The sequence below is a fragment of the Mauremys mutica genome, chromosome 17 (assembly GCF_020497125.1).
Source record: "Mauremys mutica isolate MM-2020 ecotype Southern chromosome 17, ASM2049712v1, whole genome shotgun sequence".
In the NCBI taxonomy this organism is placed as follows: Eukaryota; Metazoa; Chordata; order Testudines; family Geoemydidae; genus Mauremys; species Mauremys mutica.
In genome coordinates this window covers 7,400,635-7,418,541 of record NC_059088.1, presented here as the reverse complement: position 1 = coordinate 7,418,541, position 17,907 = coordinate 7,400,635, and the positions used below count along the sequence as shown (strand labels likewise).

The window sequence follows — 17,907 nt, the reverse complement described above, 5'->3', positions numbered from 1 at the left end:
AGCCTGACCAGTGTAAGTTCATTACCCAGTCTGCCCCTCCTTCGATGTGGAGAGGACACACACTAGCCTTTGTAAACTGAGCTGGTGGACTTCAGAGAGAAGCAGCATAAGAACTGAGCTGTGGGGAGGGAAATCTCTGAGATGAATTTTCCTCCCATGGGAGTCACAGGTGCTTAGCACCTCTTAGCATTTGACCATTAGCACCTGCAGCTCTCACTGATTTATGGACTGAATTCCTTCTCCCAATGGAATCACTAGGAATTAGCCAATGACAAGGGTGCTGGAACAATTTTTACAGTGGGGATGCTGAGAGCCATTGAACCAAACTGTAAACGTTACCTGCACTGAAATCCACTTTAAGCCAGGAGGTGCAGCAGCACCCCCAGCACTCCTAGTTCCAGCACCTATGGCTAATGACTTCAGTGCCATAGCAATGTGTTATTGAGGGTGCTCAGCACTTTGCTGGATCAGAGCCATAGGCACTTGTGCATATCCATAACTTTAAGCATGTGTGGAGCCTCATTGATTTCAACTGAACTCACTTGATTAAGTGTTTCGATAGATTGGAACCATAGCTTCCAGCAAACCAAGTCGGGCTTCCCAACTTCTCAGGGTATGTCTACACTATGAAATTAGGTCGAATTTATAGAAGTGGGTTTTTTAGAAATCGTTTTTATACAGTCGATTGTGTGTGTCCCCACACAAAATGCTCTAAGTGCATTAAGTCGGCGGACTGCATCCAGAGTACCGAGGCTAGCGTCGACTTCCGAAGCGTTGTACTGTGGATAGCTGTGAGTAGCTATCCCACAGTTCCTGCAGTCTCCGCTGCCCATTGGGGTTCTAGGTTGAGAGCCCAATGCCTGATCAGGCAAAAACAGTGTCATGGGTGGTTCTGGGTAAATGTCATCAGGCCCCCCTCTCCCTCCCTCCATGAAAGCAATGGCAGACAATCGTTTCACACCTTTTTTCCTGGGTTACCTGTGCAGTCGCCATACCACGGCAAGCATGGAGCCCACACAGCTCACCATCACCGTAAGTCTCCTAGGTGCTGGCAGACATGGGACTGCATTGCTACACAGCAGCAACTCCTTGCCTTTGGCAGCAGACAGTGTGTTATGATTGGTAGCCATCGTCATCATATTCCTGGGTGCTCTTTAACCGACCTCGGTGAGGTCAGTCAGGGGCGCCTGGGCAGACTCCTTCCACCGAGCACCCAGGAGATGACAATGGCTAGCAGTCATAATGCAGTATCTTTTGCCATGCACCCAGGAGCTGACGATGGCTAGCAATCAAACTGCACCGTCTGCTGCCACCCTAAAGAAGTAAAAGATAGATGGAGTGGATCAAAAGAAGAAATAGACCTGATTTGGTTTGTATTCATTTGCTTCCTCCTGCCCTCCGTGAAATCAACGGCCTGCTGAACCCAGGGTTTTGAGTTTGAACCTTGAGGCGGCCATTCTGTGTGTGACAGTTGTTTGTGTCTCTCCTTGATGCAAAGCCACCCCCTTTGTGGACTGTACTTCCCTGTAAGCCATGTCATCAGTCGCCCTTCCCTCCATCAGAGCAGACAATCGTTTCGTGCCTTTTTTCAGCCCAGACACTATAGCACTGGGATCATGGAGCCCACTCAGATCACCGCGGCAATTATGAGCGCTGTAAACACCACGCTCAGTATCCTGGAGTATATGCAGAACCAGAACTTGCCAAAGCAAAACCAGGCAAGGAAGCGATGGCAGCACGGTGACGAGAGTGATGAGGACATAAACATGGACATAGACTTCTTCTTCGGGTGCTGTCCCTGTGGGTGCTCCACTCTAGGTGACGGTGTGTCCCGGCACTGTCGATCGGAGTTTTTCGGTAGCAGTGCCTGGTTGGGGCGCACGCACCCAGATGGTATCTCCCGTCTAGTTGGAATCTTCCTGAGTGCGTGCGCCCCACACCTTCCTTAGTTCCTTCTCAACCGTCCTCGGCTGAAGACGGGACTCGGGGCAGTGCTGCCTTTCTTCCCTGGTCTCTATAGAAAATAGAAACAAAAACCATAGAAATAATTAGTAATTACTTCCCAGTTGTTTCCCTTCCTTTAGTATAGTTAGTTACTTAGTTTAGGCTTGTCTCCTGGTGAGACACTCTCCTCGGCCATCTCTAATTCATAATGCCAGGAGCTTCAGGATTTAAAAGATGCATCTCCTGTCAGGACTTCATGCCATGGTCAGATGGGCACTCACACTGTGTGAAGTGCCTCAGGGACACCCACGTCCCTGCCAAGTGCCTCCATTGCGCGAGTCTCAAGTCAAGAGCTCGTCATGACAGGGATCTGTGGCTCAAAATCATCACGATGGAAAAATCCCTGTAGCCGCTGTCAGAAACGGGAAAGGTTAAACCCGCTCCCACACGCTCCCCAGCCAGATCGGAACTGGTGGGGAGCGTTGCTTCACCCTCCCTGGAGCGGAGGCAAGAAGCGCAACAGTCTCACAGAAGAGACTCTAACAAGGGTAGGGGGTCTCCCGCGAGATCCCTACCCTCTGTGCTGACAGCACCAAAGGCAGGTGCCTCAGCCTGTTCTAACGCCTCAGCCACGGCTCTGACAGAGCACAGAGGCAGGGACCCGACCTCCCGCGCCGGGAAGCTACTTGTTGATTCAGTCCCCTCAGCACCGCAAACGACCGCCGAGTGGACATCTCACTCTTCCTCAGCACTGCGAATGGGCACAGCACCGGCACTGCGTTCCTCCTCGGCACCGACAACAGCCATGGTGCCGGCAGCACGTTCAGCACCAACAACGAAAATGGCCGCGGTACCCATAGCGCGATCAGTTTCGGCGCCAAAAGCTGCCGCGGTCCCGCCAGCACGCTCTGCCTCAGCAGCGAAAACAGCAGCGGTGCCGACAGCGCGCTCAGCCTCGGCACCAAGAACAGTGTCGGCACCCAGCCACTCTTCTACCCGCGCACCAGCAGCAGACCCCCTGCAGGGCACCTCTAAGCTCAATACAACAGTACACTCTCTGTCACTCTCTCCTAGTAAAGAGCTAGAGCAGAGAGCAGGCTTAGCTCAGCCTAGGGAGCAGGAGCAACAGCTGCTCACTCAGTGACCTTTTAGTGCCACCTGAGCCTCACTCTCCGCTCCTAGATACAGAGGACTCTTTTCTTGAACCGCCACTTTCTCCACCTGAACTGGCTTTCACTGACGGTGACCTTGAGTTACAGCAGCAAGCGGAGTTCTCCCCTCCTGCTTCTCCTCCACAGGCGCCTTTACCACCTCAGGTCATGGCTCAAGCTCAGCATCCTCAGTTTCCCTACTTTGCTCCCCCGTGGGCGGCACCTGGGTTCTCCTACCTTATGCCTTGGCCTCAATGGTACCCGTGGCAACATCCTCCTACCAATCATCCTCCGTCTGTGCCTCAATCTCCTACTCCATCCACTTCTAGGGTGCCTGAGCCTCCTCCTGAGACTGGGAGCTACGCACCATATCCTGACTCACCTAACCCTAACTCTCCACTAGCCTCGGATGAAGCCCTCCTCCCTTCACCTCCACAGACCGTGGACGACTGCAAATAATTTCAAGAACTTTTTAGGAGGGTGGCACTCAGTCAGGATATCCCCTTAGAAGAGGTTCAGGAGATGCAACACAAACTCCTCAGAATCCTTCAATCGTCTGCACCCTCAAAAATCGCGCTCCCTATAAACGAAGTACTCATGGAGCCAGCTGACACTCTCTGGGAAATCCCAGCGTCTCTAGTACCAACTTGCAAGAAGACTGAACATAAATACTACGTTCCTGCAAAGGACGCAGACTTCCTATTTTCTCATCCACCACCGAACTCTCTTGTCATGGATGCAGTTGCACAGAGGACCAAACAGTCACAATATCGACCCACCCCACAAGACAAAGACCTTAGACGCCTTGATGTCCTGGGCCGCAAAGTTTATACATCCTCTACACTACAATTCAGGATTGCAAACTATTCTGCTCTCCTCGCCAGTTATGATTTTGATAATTACAATAAGCTTTTCGAATTTGCCTCCTACATTCCAGAGGACAGAAGAGCCGACTTCAAATCAATTTTGACTGAGGGACAACTGATTTCCAGAATGGCCCTACAGGCATCTTTAGACACGGCGGTCACAGCAGCCCATACCACTGTAACTGCTGTGGTTATGCGCAGATCCTCATGGCTCTCTGCGTCAGGCATTCCTAAAGAACTCCAGACCAAAGTGGAGGATCTCCCCTTTGATAAGGACAAACTCTTTTCAAAAAAAAAATGATTAACTCCTCCACACCATGAAAGATTCGAGAGCAACACTGTGCACCCTGGGCATTCACCCATCTCTTCCCAGGAGACAACGATACCAACCCTACCAAAGACCACGCCCACATCAGTACTATCGCCCTCAACCCAGACCATACGACACAACTAGGAATCGTACTAGACCCCCCAAACGCAGACAAAATCAAAATCAAGCCACCACCTTCTGTCCACCGGGCAATAAACAACAGTTTTGAAACATTGGTCGAGGGTCTGCACGACCACCCCTTGATTCCACCGCTTACTTGCCCATTTGGCCACCGCCTCCAGAATTTCCAACATGCCTGGCAGTGTATTACACAGGACCGCTGGGTCCTCGAAATAGTTCAGACCGGTTACTCCATCCCTTTTATATCCTACCCTCCTACCTTCCCCCTTCCCCGTCCCTCTTCAGGGACCCTTCTCATGAGCAATTACTTCGCACAGAAGTGGCACATCTTCCGCAACTAGGCGCAGTGGAACCTGTGCCGACGCAACACCAAGGGACAGGTTTCTACTCCCATTACTTTCTAACGCAGAAAAAGACCGGAGTATGGAGGCCTATACTAGACCTACGCCGACTGAACAAATTTGTGAGGACACAAAGATTCAAGATGGTCACACTGGGCACAATAATACCTGCACTGGATCAAGGGGACTGGTTCACAGACCTCTACCTACAAGATGCTTACTTCCATATATCCTACGATTCACAATCGGTCAGGATCATTTTCAATACAGAGTTCTTCCTTTCGGACTCTCCACAGCTCCAAGAGTTTTTTCCAGGACCCTAGCTGTGGTTGTGGCTCACCTCCGCAAACACGGGGTCACACTGTTCCCCTACCTGGACGATTGCATCATCAAGGGCGACTTCTATGGTGAGACACTTCAAGCCACGCGTTTCACCATCTCCCTCTTTCACAGCCTAGGCCTCCAAATAAACATCCAAAAATCCACCCTGACACCTACGCAACAGATCGAGTTCATCGGAGCTCATCTCGACTCAACCCAGAGCAGGGCCTTGCTCCCATACAACAGATTCCTCGCTATCACGCAGCTCATACGCACGCTTTCTATTCGTCCCAGGACGCAAGCAAGAAACTGCCTAGAGCTCCTTGGTCACATGGCAGCCACCATCTTCGTGGTTCAACAGGCCAGGCTATATATGATATGCCTCCAGGGCTGGCTCAACTCCAGTTTCAAACCCAGCAGACATCCCTTAGGGATGCTGCTAACTCCTCCTCCCAATGTTATAACTTCCCTACAATGGTGGACAAGTCCAGAAAACCTCTGCGCAGGGGTTCCCTTCTAGCAACGATCCCCAATGCTCATGCTCACCACGGATGCTTCCCTGATCGGTTGGGGAGCGCATCTAGGGGAACACAGGGCACAAGGCCGGTGGTCCGCATCAGAGACTCATCTACACATAAATCTCTTAGAGCTCAGAGCAGTGAGGAGAGCATGCCTTCACTTTCTTCCCCTCATAAAGAACAAATAACTGCGGTTCTTAACAGACAACATAGCATGTATGTATTACATAAACAGACAAGGGGGAGCCCAACCACATTCCCTTTGCATGGAAGCCATTCGACTATGGAATTGGTGTATACGACATCGAATATAGATCATCGCTTCCTACCTACCAGGCTGCCACAACACTACTGCCGACGCACTCAGCAGGCACTTCTCGACAGAACACGAATGGGAACTGCACCTCGCAATACTCCAACAGCTTTTCTCCTACTGGGGCACCCCGTCAATAGATCTCTTTGCCAAAACCCAAAACGGAAAATGCCCCCTGTTTTTCTCCAGGGCGGGACTTGGGACTGCATCCCTAGGGGATGCATTCCTCATCCCATGGAACAACTACCTCCTGTACGCCTTCCCACCTATCCCTCTGCTACACAGGGTTCTTCGGAAGATCGCGGACGACAAGGCCAGGTCATCCTTATTGCCCCAGCTTGGCCGAAACAGACATGGTATCCCTACCTTCTTCGCATGTCCTCCCGTCACCTATGGGCTCTCCCCAACAGGCCAGACCTCCTTTACCAGGACAATGGACGAGTTCTTCACCCCCAGCTGCAAAAGCTCCACCTCACAGCCTGGTTCCTTCATGGTTCCAAACCCATGAACTAGCCTGTTCTGAGCAAGTCCGGTATGTCCTCTTGCACAGTAGGAAAGACTCCACTCGTTAAACCTACCAGCAGAAGTGGAAGCGTTTCGCTCTTTGGTGCTCACATAAGCATTTAGCACCCAATAACGTGACCGTCCCTAACATTCTAGACTACCTCCTGAAACTAAAACAGGACGGACTTTCACTCAGCTCCATCAAAGTGCACCTGGCGGCGCTTACCAGCTACCATGACCTATTGGATGGGTGCTCACTCTTTACACACCCCACCATTAAACGCTTTCTCACCAGCCTGCAAAATCTCTACCCTGAAATTCATCCAACAGTGGCTACATGGAATCTTAACCTCGTTCTTCATGCTCTCATGAAACCTCCATTTGAGCCCTTGGCTACCTCCTCTCCTCTCCATATGTCCATGAAGGTGGCTTTCCTAGTTGTCATAACCTCAGCAAGGAGAGTTGGTGAAATGAGTGCCCTGATGGCCCACCCTCCCTACACAATCTTCTCCAAAGATAAAGTCACTTTGCCCTGGTCTACACACAGCCCCGGGGTCGAACTAGGGTACGCGAATTCAGCTACGTGAATAACGTAGCTGAATTCGAACTACCCTAGTTCGAATGACTTACCCGTCCAGACGCCGCGGAAGCGAACTCCGCGGCTCCAAGGTCGACTCCGCCAACTCCTCCTGCTGCAGTGGAGTACCGGAGTCGACCGCGGCGCTTCCGGAGTTCGAACTATCGCGTCTAGATCAGACGCGATAGTTCAAACTCCGAGAAGTCGAACTCGCCGCGTCGACCCGCACGGTAAGTATAAACGTGAATTTCTAAATTCACCTAAATTTCTTCCTAAGGTGGTGTCGACCTTCCACCTCAACCAACCTATATATTTACCTACTTTCTATCCCAAACCTCACAAAACTCCGCAAGACGCAACCCTGCATACTCTCGACGTCAGGTGAGCAATTGCCTTTTATTTAGACAGGACTAAACCATTTTGCAAGTCTCCATGACTCTTTGTTTCCATTGCCGAAAGATCGAAAGGCACGGCTATCTCTAAACAACGTCTATCCAAGTGGATCTCTGATTGCATCAGATCCTGTTACCGTGCGAAGAATCTTCAACTGCCCGACGACATTAGTACTCATTCCACTAGAGCCATGTCGGCATCCATTGCCTTCCTACACAACGTTCCCATTCCTGACATCTGCAAAGCGGCTACATGGTCATCTGAACACACGTTTGCAAAACACTATGCTCTCATGCAAGACACCACGGCAGACACAATAGTAGGCTATACTTTACTATTTTCAGTACTCCCTGCCACATCTCCAAAGTCCCACCAACCATTGTGGGTACTGCTACACATTCACCTATAGTGGAGCACCCACAGGGACAGCACTCGAAGAAGAAGAGAAAGTTACTCACCTTGCAGTAACTGAGGTTCTTCGAGATGTGTGTCCCTGTGGGTGATCCACTCCTCGCCCTCCTCCCCTCTACTTTGGAGTACTGGTCTGACTCTCCACAGTAGAGAAGGAACTGAGGAGGGTGTGGGGTGCACACACTCAGGAAGATTCCAACTAGATGGGAGATACCATCTGGGTGTGTGCGCCCCAACCAGGCACTGCTACTGAAGATCTCCGATCGACAGCGCCGGGACGCACCGTCACCTAGAGTGGCGCACCCACAGGGACACACATCTCGAAGAACCTCAGTTACTGCAAGGTGAGTAACTTTCTCTTGTCGCAAAGTATGGGCCCCGACAGTGTGCACATCATGGTGTTAATGGGGCAGGTTCATGCTGTGGAACGCTGCTTCTTCTTCGAGTGATTGCTCATATCTATTCCATGTAGGTGTGCGCGCACCACGTGCACGTTCGTCGGAAGACTTTTACCCTAGCAACTCAGTGGGTCGGCTGGGCATCCCCTGGAGTGGCGCCACTATGGCCGCGGATATATACCCCAGCCGACCTGCCCACTCCTCAGTTCCTTCTTACCGCCCGTGTCGGTCGTTGGAACAGTGGAGTGCAGCTTAGCTGACCTTCACCTCCCTAGCATTCTCATAGCTTCTGTGTATATAGTTCTCAAATTAGTTTAAAGTTATTAGCATAGTTATTTCTTAGTTGTTAGATTAGAGTATCAGTAAGTTTAGTCGGGTTAGGGGCTTCAGCCCTCCCCGCACCGGGACCGGCGCTCATGCCCGGTTCCCCAGGATTCAAGCCGTGCTCGGCTTGCCATCGCCCGATGCCTACAGGGGATCCGTATGACTCCTGTTTAAAGTGCCTCGGGGAGTCGCACTTATTGGAGGAGTTCCTCGTCGGCACCGGGCAGCACCGGTGTGCCCGCTCCGTCTCTGCACTGAACGTCATCGGTGCCTAAGTCAAGCCAGAGGTGCGCGCTCTCTCCTCGAGCGAAGAAATCTAAGACCCCTGCCGTCCCGGTACTGCCCGCGGTACGGCATGAGGGCACGGCTCCGCCGCACCGCCCGGTGCCCGCCGCCACTGCGCTGCCTGCTAAGCCGTTGCCGTCGACTCCGGTTCGCCAAGGCCCGTCAAGTCCGGCTCCTGTCTCCCCAGCACCCGCCGTGGTCGAGCTGATTGTACCATCCACACCGGAGGTCTGCGAGGTAGCAAAGGACCTGATCGCGCTGTCGGATGCGGCACCGCCGCTACCCCCGGCACCGCCGGTGCGGGTCATCCAATCCATTGGAAAGCCAGCGTTGATCCATCCTGCTTCCACCAGCGCTCCCGACCGGCACCGCTCCAGATCGCAGTCCCGTCGACGTTCCAGGTCCCGGCACCGTTCGCGTTCTTCACGCTGCTTGCAGTCCCGGTACCGCTCCTCGGCACAGCGCCGATCAGACTCGCGGCGCCGCTCTTGATCCCGGTCGCCGTCGTATTACTCCCGGCACCGCTCGAGGTCCAGGCACCGGTTGGGACACTGATCCACCAGGAGCCGCTCCCGACGCCGTTACTCCAGGTCCAGGTCGATCTCCCGGCACCGGGCTGGTCGTAGGTCCCGGTCTCACTCCCAGCACCGAAGTCCTTCGTGGCACTGCTCCCCGGTGCGGAAGAGCACCAGGTCGGTGGGGACGTCGGCTCAAGGCCTATCTGCTCCGCCATGGCCTTCCAGGCATCCGTCGGCTTCCTCCCACATGGGAAGCTACTACTCCCAAGACCAGGAAGCGGATGTACCGGAGGGCTTGTTTCAGGAAGCGCATCCTGAAACGCAGGGTAACCAGCAGTGGCCCTTTTGGACACCATGGGCATACCATCAGGCCCAAGGTGCTCCCCTAGCTCCATCGCGGGCCGCCTCTTCGGAGCATCAGGCCCCTGAGGCCACAATTAGTCGTCCTCCACCAGCGGGCACGGACGCCCAGTTACCTCCTCCAGTCGCCTCACCGGTGCCTCCGGAGCAGGAGCCTCAGCTCGAGGAGCAGATTCCAGATGCCCTGGCCCCCGGGGTCTCGTCCTCCTTTTCACCAGACGAGGCAGTGGCGGGCGCGTCGTCTTCGAGCCCACCACCAGTTGACCTCGCTGATCATCAGGACCTCCTCAGGCGAATTGCCCTGAATATTAACCTGCAGGTGGAGGAGGTCCCAGAGGTCGAGGACCCTGTGTGCACCATCCTGGCGGCGGACGCACCCATTAGAGTGGCTCTGCCATTCATTAAGACGATCCAGGCCAAGGCAGATACCCTTTGGCAATCGCCGGCTTCAGTTCCACCTACGGCAAAGGGGGTCGAGCGGAAATACATGGTGCCATCCCGTGGGTATGAGTACCTTTACATGCACCCTCCTCCCTCATCTCTGGTCGTCCAGTCAGTTAATGACAAGGAGCGCCATGGACAACCGGCCCTGCTCCAAAGTCCAAGGAGGCCAGAAGGATGGACCTCCTGGGTCGCAAAGTGTACTCGGTGGGCGCCTTACAGCTCCGCGTAGCGAATCAGCATGCTCTGCTGAGTCGCTATGACTACAACACCTGGGCGGTGATGGCGAAGTTCTGGGAGTTGCTTCCCCCAGATTCCCGCCAGGAGTACAAAGCCTTCCTAGAAGAAGGAAAGAGGGTGGCTAGAACCTCGTTGCAGGCCTCCCTAGATGCGGCGGATTCCGCAGCCCGGACCTTGGCAGCCGGCGTCACAATGAGGCGCATCTCCTGGCTACAGGCTTCCAACCTTCCGCCTGAATTCCAGTACACCATACAGGACTTGCCCTTTGAGGGCAAGGATCTATTTTCGGAGAAGACTGACTCTAGGCTTCAGAGCTTACAGGACAATCGGGTTACTATGCGCAACCTTGGTATGCATACCCCTGTAACCCAGCACCGCACTTACCGCCCTCAACACTTCCGTCCCTACTCTGTCCCTAGGCAGAGACAAGACTTCAACAGACGCTGAGGGCGCAGAGGCCGCAGGCGCTATTCGGGCCCTCAATCGAACCAAAATCGCGGCTCCTCTAAACTGCAGCCGGACCCAAAGCCGTCCTTTTGAAGGCATGCCCGGGGACAGCATACCAATCTCAGTTCGGGATCCTTTCCCCCCGTTCTCCAACCGCCTCTCTTATTTTTTCCCTGCGTGGTCCCTCCTGACCTCAGATGTCTGGGTCCTGCGCATTGTGAAGCACGGATACCACCTCCAATTTGCTTCGACCCCGCCTTACCGTCCTCCCTCCCAGTCCCTCTTCAGGGACCCCTCTCACGAGCAATTCCTCTTACAAGAGGTACAGGTGCTCCTCAGCATCGGAGCAGTAGAGGAGGTACCAAAGAAGGATTGGGGCAGGGGATTTTACTCCCATTACTTCCTGATTCCGAAGTCAAAAGGAGGTCTCAGGCCAATCCTGGACCTACACAGCCTCAACAAATTCCTAATAAAGTTAAAGTTCCGAATGGTCTCCCTAGGGACCATTATCCCTTCCTTGGACCCCGGGGACTGGTGTGCTGCTCTCGACATGAAAGACGCTTACTTTCACATAGCCATATTTCCTCCGCACAGACAATACCTCCGCTTTGTGGCGGGCCATCGCCATTTCCAGTTCACGGTCCTTCCCTTCGGCCTCTCCACAGCACCTCGAGTATTCACGAAGTGCATGGCAGTGGTAGCCGCCCACCTCCGTCGCCAAGGGCTCCACGTGTTCCCCTACCTGGACGACTGGCTCCTGAAGGGGGCCTCCCGGGAACAAGTCAGGGAGCATGTCCGTGTGGCAAGGGACCTGTTCATGAGCCTCGGCCTGATGCTCAACATAGACAAATCCACCCTGGTTCCCGCTCAGAGGCTGGACTTTATAGGAGCGACCTTGGATTCCACCCTGGCCAAGGCCTGTCTTCCTCAGCCGAGGTTCCTGGCGCTGGCAACCATCATCCACAGCCTTCAGGCCTTCCCCACGACCTCGGTCTGCACTTGCCTCACTCTGCTGGGCCACATGGCGGCGTGTACGTACGTCACCAAGTATGCCAGGCTCCGGCTCCGCCCCTTTCAGACGTGGCTTCACTCGGTGTACCGTCCGGCCAGAGACTCAATAGACTCCTTGGTCACCGTGCCGCCGAATGCGCTTCACTCCCTCGATTGGTGGCTGAACCCCTCCGTGGTGTGTGCAGGGTTGCCCTTTCACCCGCCCCAGCCCACGCTGTCTCTGACGACAGACGCGTCTTCCCTCAGCTGGGGAGCCCACCTAGGCCACCTGCGCACCCAGGGCCTGTGGTCATCACAGGAGCTCTCCCTCCACATAAACGTGCGGGAACTCAGAGCGGTCCGCCTAGCATGCCAGGCGTTCCTCAGGCTTCTGTCCGGCCGTTTTGTCTCCGTCTTCACGGACAACACAACGGCCATGTACTACATAAACAAACAGGGCGGTGCCTGCTCTTCCCCCCTTTGCCGAGAAGCCATAGAGTTATGGGACTTCTGCATAGCACATACGATCGACCTGGTGGCATCCTTTCTCCTGGGAGTTTGGAACACTCTCACGGATCGGTTGAGCAGATCCTTCCTGTGCCACGAGTGGTCCATAAGACCAGATATTATCCATGCCATTTTCCGCAAGTGGGGCTTTCCCCAGGTGGACCTCTTCGCGACGCGTGTGAACAGGAAGTGCCAAACGTTCTGCTCATTCCGGGGCCACTCACCAGGGTCGATCTCAGACGCATTTCTCATTCAATGGACGCACCAACTGTCTTATGCGTTTCCCCTGTTCCCACTAGTCCACAAGGTTCTGCTGAAGCTCCGTCAGGACAGGGCTCATCTGATCCTGATTGCTCCGGCATGGCCCAGGCAACCCTGGTACACCATGCTGCTCAGCCTCTCTGTGTCCCCGCTGATCACCCTCCCCCTCTGCCCGGACCTTATAACTCAAGAGCACGGCAGTCTCCGCCATCCGGACCTCACGGCTCTCCACCACACGGCGTGGCTCCTGCGTGGCTAGATGCCTCAGAGTTTTGCTGCTCCGCCCCTGTGCAACACATCCTGCTCAGCAACAGGAAACCTTCCACTCGGTCCGCATACTTGGCCAAGTGGAAACGTTTCTCGGTCTGGTGTGTGTCACGGGCTCTTGCGCCCACGGAGGTCCCTGTGCCAGTTGTCCTGGACTACCTATGGCACCTTAAACAGCAGGACCTGGCCATATCTTCCCTGAAGGTCCACTTAGCGGCCATATCCGCTTTCCATCCTGGCGAAGGTGGACACTCGGTGTTTTCTCACCCGGTGGTCGCTAGGTTCTGTAAAGGGCTGGAACGTCTCTCCCTCAGATCCGTCACCCCGCCCCTACCTGGGACCTGAACCTAGTACTCAACAGGCTCATGGGTCCGCCCTTTGAGCCGCTGGCAACCAGATCTCTCCTGTACCTGTCATGGAAGGCAGTTTTTCTGGTGGCCATTACTTCAGCTAGGAGGGTCTCCGAGCTCCGAGCTCTCACTGTAGACCCTCCTTACACTGTCTTTCACAAGGACAAAGTTCAATTGCGGCCACATCCCGCTTTTCTCCCTAAGGTGGTCTCGGCCTTCCACACCGGTCAGGACATCTTCCTACTGGTCTTCTTTCCCAAACCTCATTCATCTCCACGGGAGCAGCGATTACACTCTCTGGATGTCCGCAGGGCGCTTGCATTTTATATTGATCGCACAAGGCCCTTTCGTAAGTCCCCCCAGCTCTTCGTGGCCATAGTGGACCGCATGAAAGGCCTTCCCATCTCCACTCAAAGGATCTCCTCGTGGCTGACAGCATGCATCTGCACGTGCTATGACTTGGCCCATGTCCCAGCGGGCCACCTCACTGCCCATTCTATGAGGGCTCAGGCTTCTTCAGCCGCCTTCCTGGCACATGTACCGGTTCAGAAGATCTGCCGTGCAGCGACCTGGTCATCGGTCCATACGTTTGCTTCGCACTACGCTCTGGTGCAGCAGTCTAGAGACGATGCGGCCTTCGGCTTGGCAGTTTTGCATTCCGCCACGTCTCACTCCGACCCCACCGCCTAGGTAAGGCTTGGGAATCACCTACATGGAATGGATATGAGCAATCACTCGAAGAAGAAAAGATGGTTACTCACCGTTGTAACTGTTGTTCTTCGAGATGTGTTGCTCATATCCATTCCAAACCCACCCTCCTTCCCCACAGTCGGAGTAGCCGGCAAGATGGAACTGAGGAGTGGGCGGGTCGGCTGGGGTATATATCCACGGCCATAGTGGCGCCACTCCAGGGGGCGCCCAGCTGACCCACTGAGCTGCTAGGGTAAAAGTCTTCCGACGAACGTGCACGCGGCGCGCGCACACCTACATGGAATGGATATGAGCAACACATCTCGAAGAACAACAGTTACAACGATGAGTAACCGTCTTTTCTGGGCCTGGGAAACAAGCACAGACTGGTGGGACCGCATAGTGTTGCAGGTCTGGGACAATTCCCAGTGGCTGTGAAACATTCACATGCATAAGGGCACTTTCATGGAACTGTGTGACTTGCTTTCCCCTGCACTGAAGCGCCAGAATACCAAGATGAGAGCAGCCCTGTAGTGAGGCGGCCTGGCTCCCGGCCGCTCCTGAGAGGGAGGAGCCAGAACAGCCGCCACAGTGGGCGGAGCCACTGCCGCCTGTCCCCGCCCCCCGGAAGTCAAGGGGCGGGACAGGAAGTATAAGAGGCCCGGCCCAGCGCTCAGTTGCAGCCCGGCGGCCGGAGAGGACAGACGCTCCTGACCAAGCTCCTGCTGGACCGAGCCTTCCCCAAGCCAGGTACCCTGAAGAAGGCTGGCCGAGCCTTCCCCGAGCACGGTATCCTGAAGTGGATTGGCCGAGCCTTCCCTGAGCACGGTATCCCAAGGAGCGGCCCGAGCGTAACCCCGACCCGTGTCCTGAGGAGCAGCCCGACCTAGCCAGCCCTCAGCACGACGAGGAGCCCATGGTATGGGACCCCGCTGCAGACACCAGTGAGGAGCAGGTACCCATGGAGGAGGAGATGGGAAGTGGCCCGGGGGTAGCTGACCCAAGTCTGGCTACTGCAGATTTCGAGCCAATGTCGGTGTGTTGCGGTCAGGACCCCACCGACACAGCAGCAGACTAACTGCCGCTGTTAGGGCCCCGGGCTGGGACACAGTGGAGTGGGTGGGCCTGTGTCCCCCCCCTCCCCCGCCACCCCACTCACGGGTGGCAGTCTCCCCCTCACACCAGCGCGCAGGCACAGAAGCCTGCACTTGCCTGATTGCTGCTCAGCTCCTGATACAAGGACCTGGGCCTCTGAACTAGTGTTGTTGCTCAGCTCCTGGGACAAGGACCTGAGCCCCTTGACTTATTGGTTGTTGCCCCGCCCTGACCTAGGGCTTGGGCTTTCTGACTATTATTGCTGCTCAGCTCCTGATACAAGGACCTGAGCCCTGAACTATTATTGCTGCTCAGCTCCTGATACAAGGACCTGGGCCTCTGAACTAGTGTTGTTGCTCAGCTCCTGGGACAAGGACCTGAGCCCCTTGACTTATTGGTTGTTGCCCCGCCCTGACCTAGGGCTTGGGCTTACTGACTATTATTGCTGCTCAGCTCCTGATACAAGGACCTGAGCCCTGAACTATTATTGCTGCTCAGCTCATGATACAAGGACCTGAGCCTCTGAACTAGTGTTGTTGCTCAGCTCCTGGGACAAGGACCAGAGCCCCTTGACTTATTGGTTGTTGCCCCGCCCTGACCTAGGGCTTGGGCTTACTGACTATTATTGCTGCTCAGCTCCTGCTTTAAGGACCTGAGCCCTGAACTATTATTGCTGCTCAGCTCCTGATACAAGGACCTGGGCCTCTGAACTAGTGTTGTTGCTCAGCTCCTGGGACAAGGACCTGAGCCCCTTGACTTATTGGTTGTTGCCCCGCCCTGACCTAGGGCTTGGGCTTACTGACTATTATTGTTTGCTCAGCTCCTGCTTAAAGATCTGAGCCCTGAACTATTATTGTTTGCTCAGCTCCTGCTTAAGGAGCTGAGCCCCTTAAACTACTGACTCTGTGTGCTCAGCCCCTGTCTGAGGGTCTGAGCTAGAACTGCTGTTTTGCTGCCCCGCCCTGACTGAGGGCTTGGGGCTTAAACCACTGACTCTGTGCTCAGCCCCTGCCTGAGGGTCTGAGCTAGAACTGCTGTTGGTTGCCCCGCCCTGACTGAGGGCTTGGGGCCTGATCTACTGACTCTGTTTATTGTTGCTCAGCCCCTGCCTGAGGGTCTGAGCCCGTGGACCTTCGGAGACTGATTTGTGGATTTAGGCCGTGTAGTGACGCGGTCTGGCTCTCAGCCGCACCTGAGACAGCCGAGCCCCTACACCGGACCCTTACAAGCCCTCACAGTTGAGAAGCGAGTGGCAATAGCCCTGTGGAAGCTTGCAACGCCAGACAGCTACCGGTCAGTTGGGCATCAATTTGGAGTGGGCAAATCTTCTGTGGGGGCTGCTGTGATCCAAGTAGCCCACGCAATAAAAGATCTGCTGATATCAAGGGTAGTGACTCTGGGAAATGTGCAGGTCATAGTCAATGGCTTTGCTGCAATGGGATTCCCTAACTGTGGTGGGGCGATAGACGGAACCCATATCCCTATCTTGGCATCGGAGCACCAAGCCAGTGAGTACATAAACCGAAAGGGATACTTTTCAATGGTGCTGCAAGCACTGGTGGATCACAAGGGACATTTCACCAACATCAACGTGGGATGGTCGGGTAAGGTACATGACGTTCGCGTCTTCAGGAACTCTGGTCTATTTCAAAAGCTGCAGGAAGAGACTTTCTTCTCAGGCCAGAAAATAACCATTGGGGATGTTGAAATGCCTATAGTTATCCTTGGGGACCCAGCCTTCCCCTTAATGCCATAGCTCACGAAGCCATACACAGGCAGCCTGGACAGTAGTCAGGAGCTGTTCAACTACAGGCTGAGCAAGTGCAGAATGGTGGTAGAATGTGCATTTGGACATTTAAAAGCTCGCTGGCGCAATTTACTGACTCGGATAGACCTCAGCGAAACCAATATTCCCCTTAAAAGCAGCAAAGAATCCTGTGGCACCTTATAGACTAACAGACGTTTTGCAGCATGAGCTTTCGTGGGTGAATACCCACTTCTTCAGATGCAAGTGGTGGAAATTTCCAGGGGCAGGTTTATATATGCAAGCAAGAAGCAAGCTAGGTCAGTTCATCGAGTTGGCATCGAGGTTTGTTGCATGGATTGGTTCCTGAGCTAGAGTTACTATGGTGCAGGGTGCAGTTACTGGTGAGAATATGCTTCAGGTTGGCAGGTTGTCTGTGGGCGACCTGTCTGTGGGTGTGTCTCCTCGCCCACAGACAACCTGCCAACCTGAAGCATATTCTCACCAGTAACTGCACCCTGCACCATAGTAACTCTAGCTCAGGAACCAATCCATGCAACAAACCTCGATGCCAACTCTGCCCACATATCTACACCAGCGACACCATCACAGGACCTAACCAGATCAGCCACACCATCACCGGTTCATTCACCTGCACGTCCACCAATGTAATATATGCCATCATATGCCAGCAATGCCCCTCTGCTATGTACATCGGCCAAACTGGACAGTCTCTAAGAAAAAGGATAAATGGACACAAATCAGATATTAGGAATGGCAATATACAAAAACCTGTAGGAGAACACTTCAACCTCCCTGGCCACACAATAGCAGACCTTAAGGTGGCTGTCCTGCAGCAAAAAAACTTCAGGACCAGACTTCAAAGAGAAACTGCTGAGCTCCAGTTCATCTGCAAATTTGACACCATCAGCTCAGGATTAAACAAAGACTGTGAATGGCTTGCCAACTACAGAACCAGTTTCTCCTCTCTTGGTTTTCACTCAACTGCTAGAACAGGGCCTCATCCTCCCTGATTGAACTGACCTCGTTATCTCTAGCTTGCTTCTTGCTTGCATATATAAACCTGCCCCTGGAAATTTCCACCACTTGCATCTGAAGAAGTGGGTATTCACCCACGAAAGCTCATGCTGCAAAACGTCTGTTAGTCTATAAGGTGCCACAGGATTCTTTGCTGCTTTT

At 54.2% G+C, this 17,907-nt stretch overlaps 1 protein-coding gene across 4 annotated transcripts in view; it reads left to right on the top strand.

Moving 5' to 3' along the window:
• The window catches only part of LOC123351767 (IgGFc-binding protein-like), a 111,523-nt gene that overhangs the window by 52,339 nt on the left and 41,277 nt on the right, over nt 1-17,907 (top strand). The gene's annotated exons all lie outside the window — the stretch shown is intronic.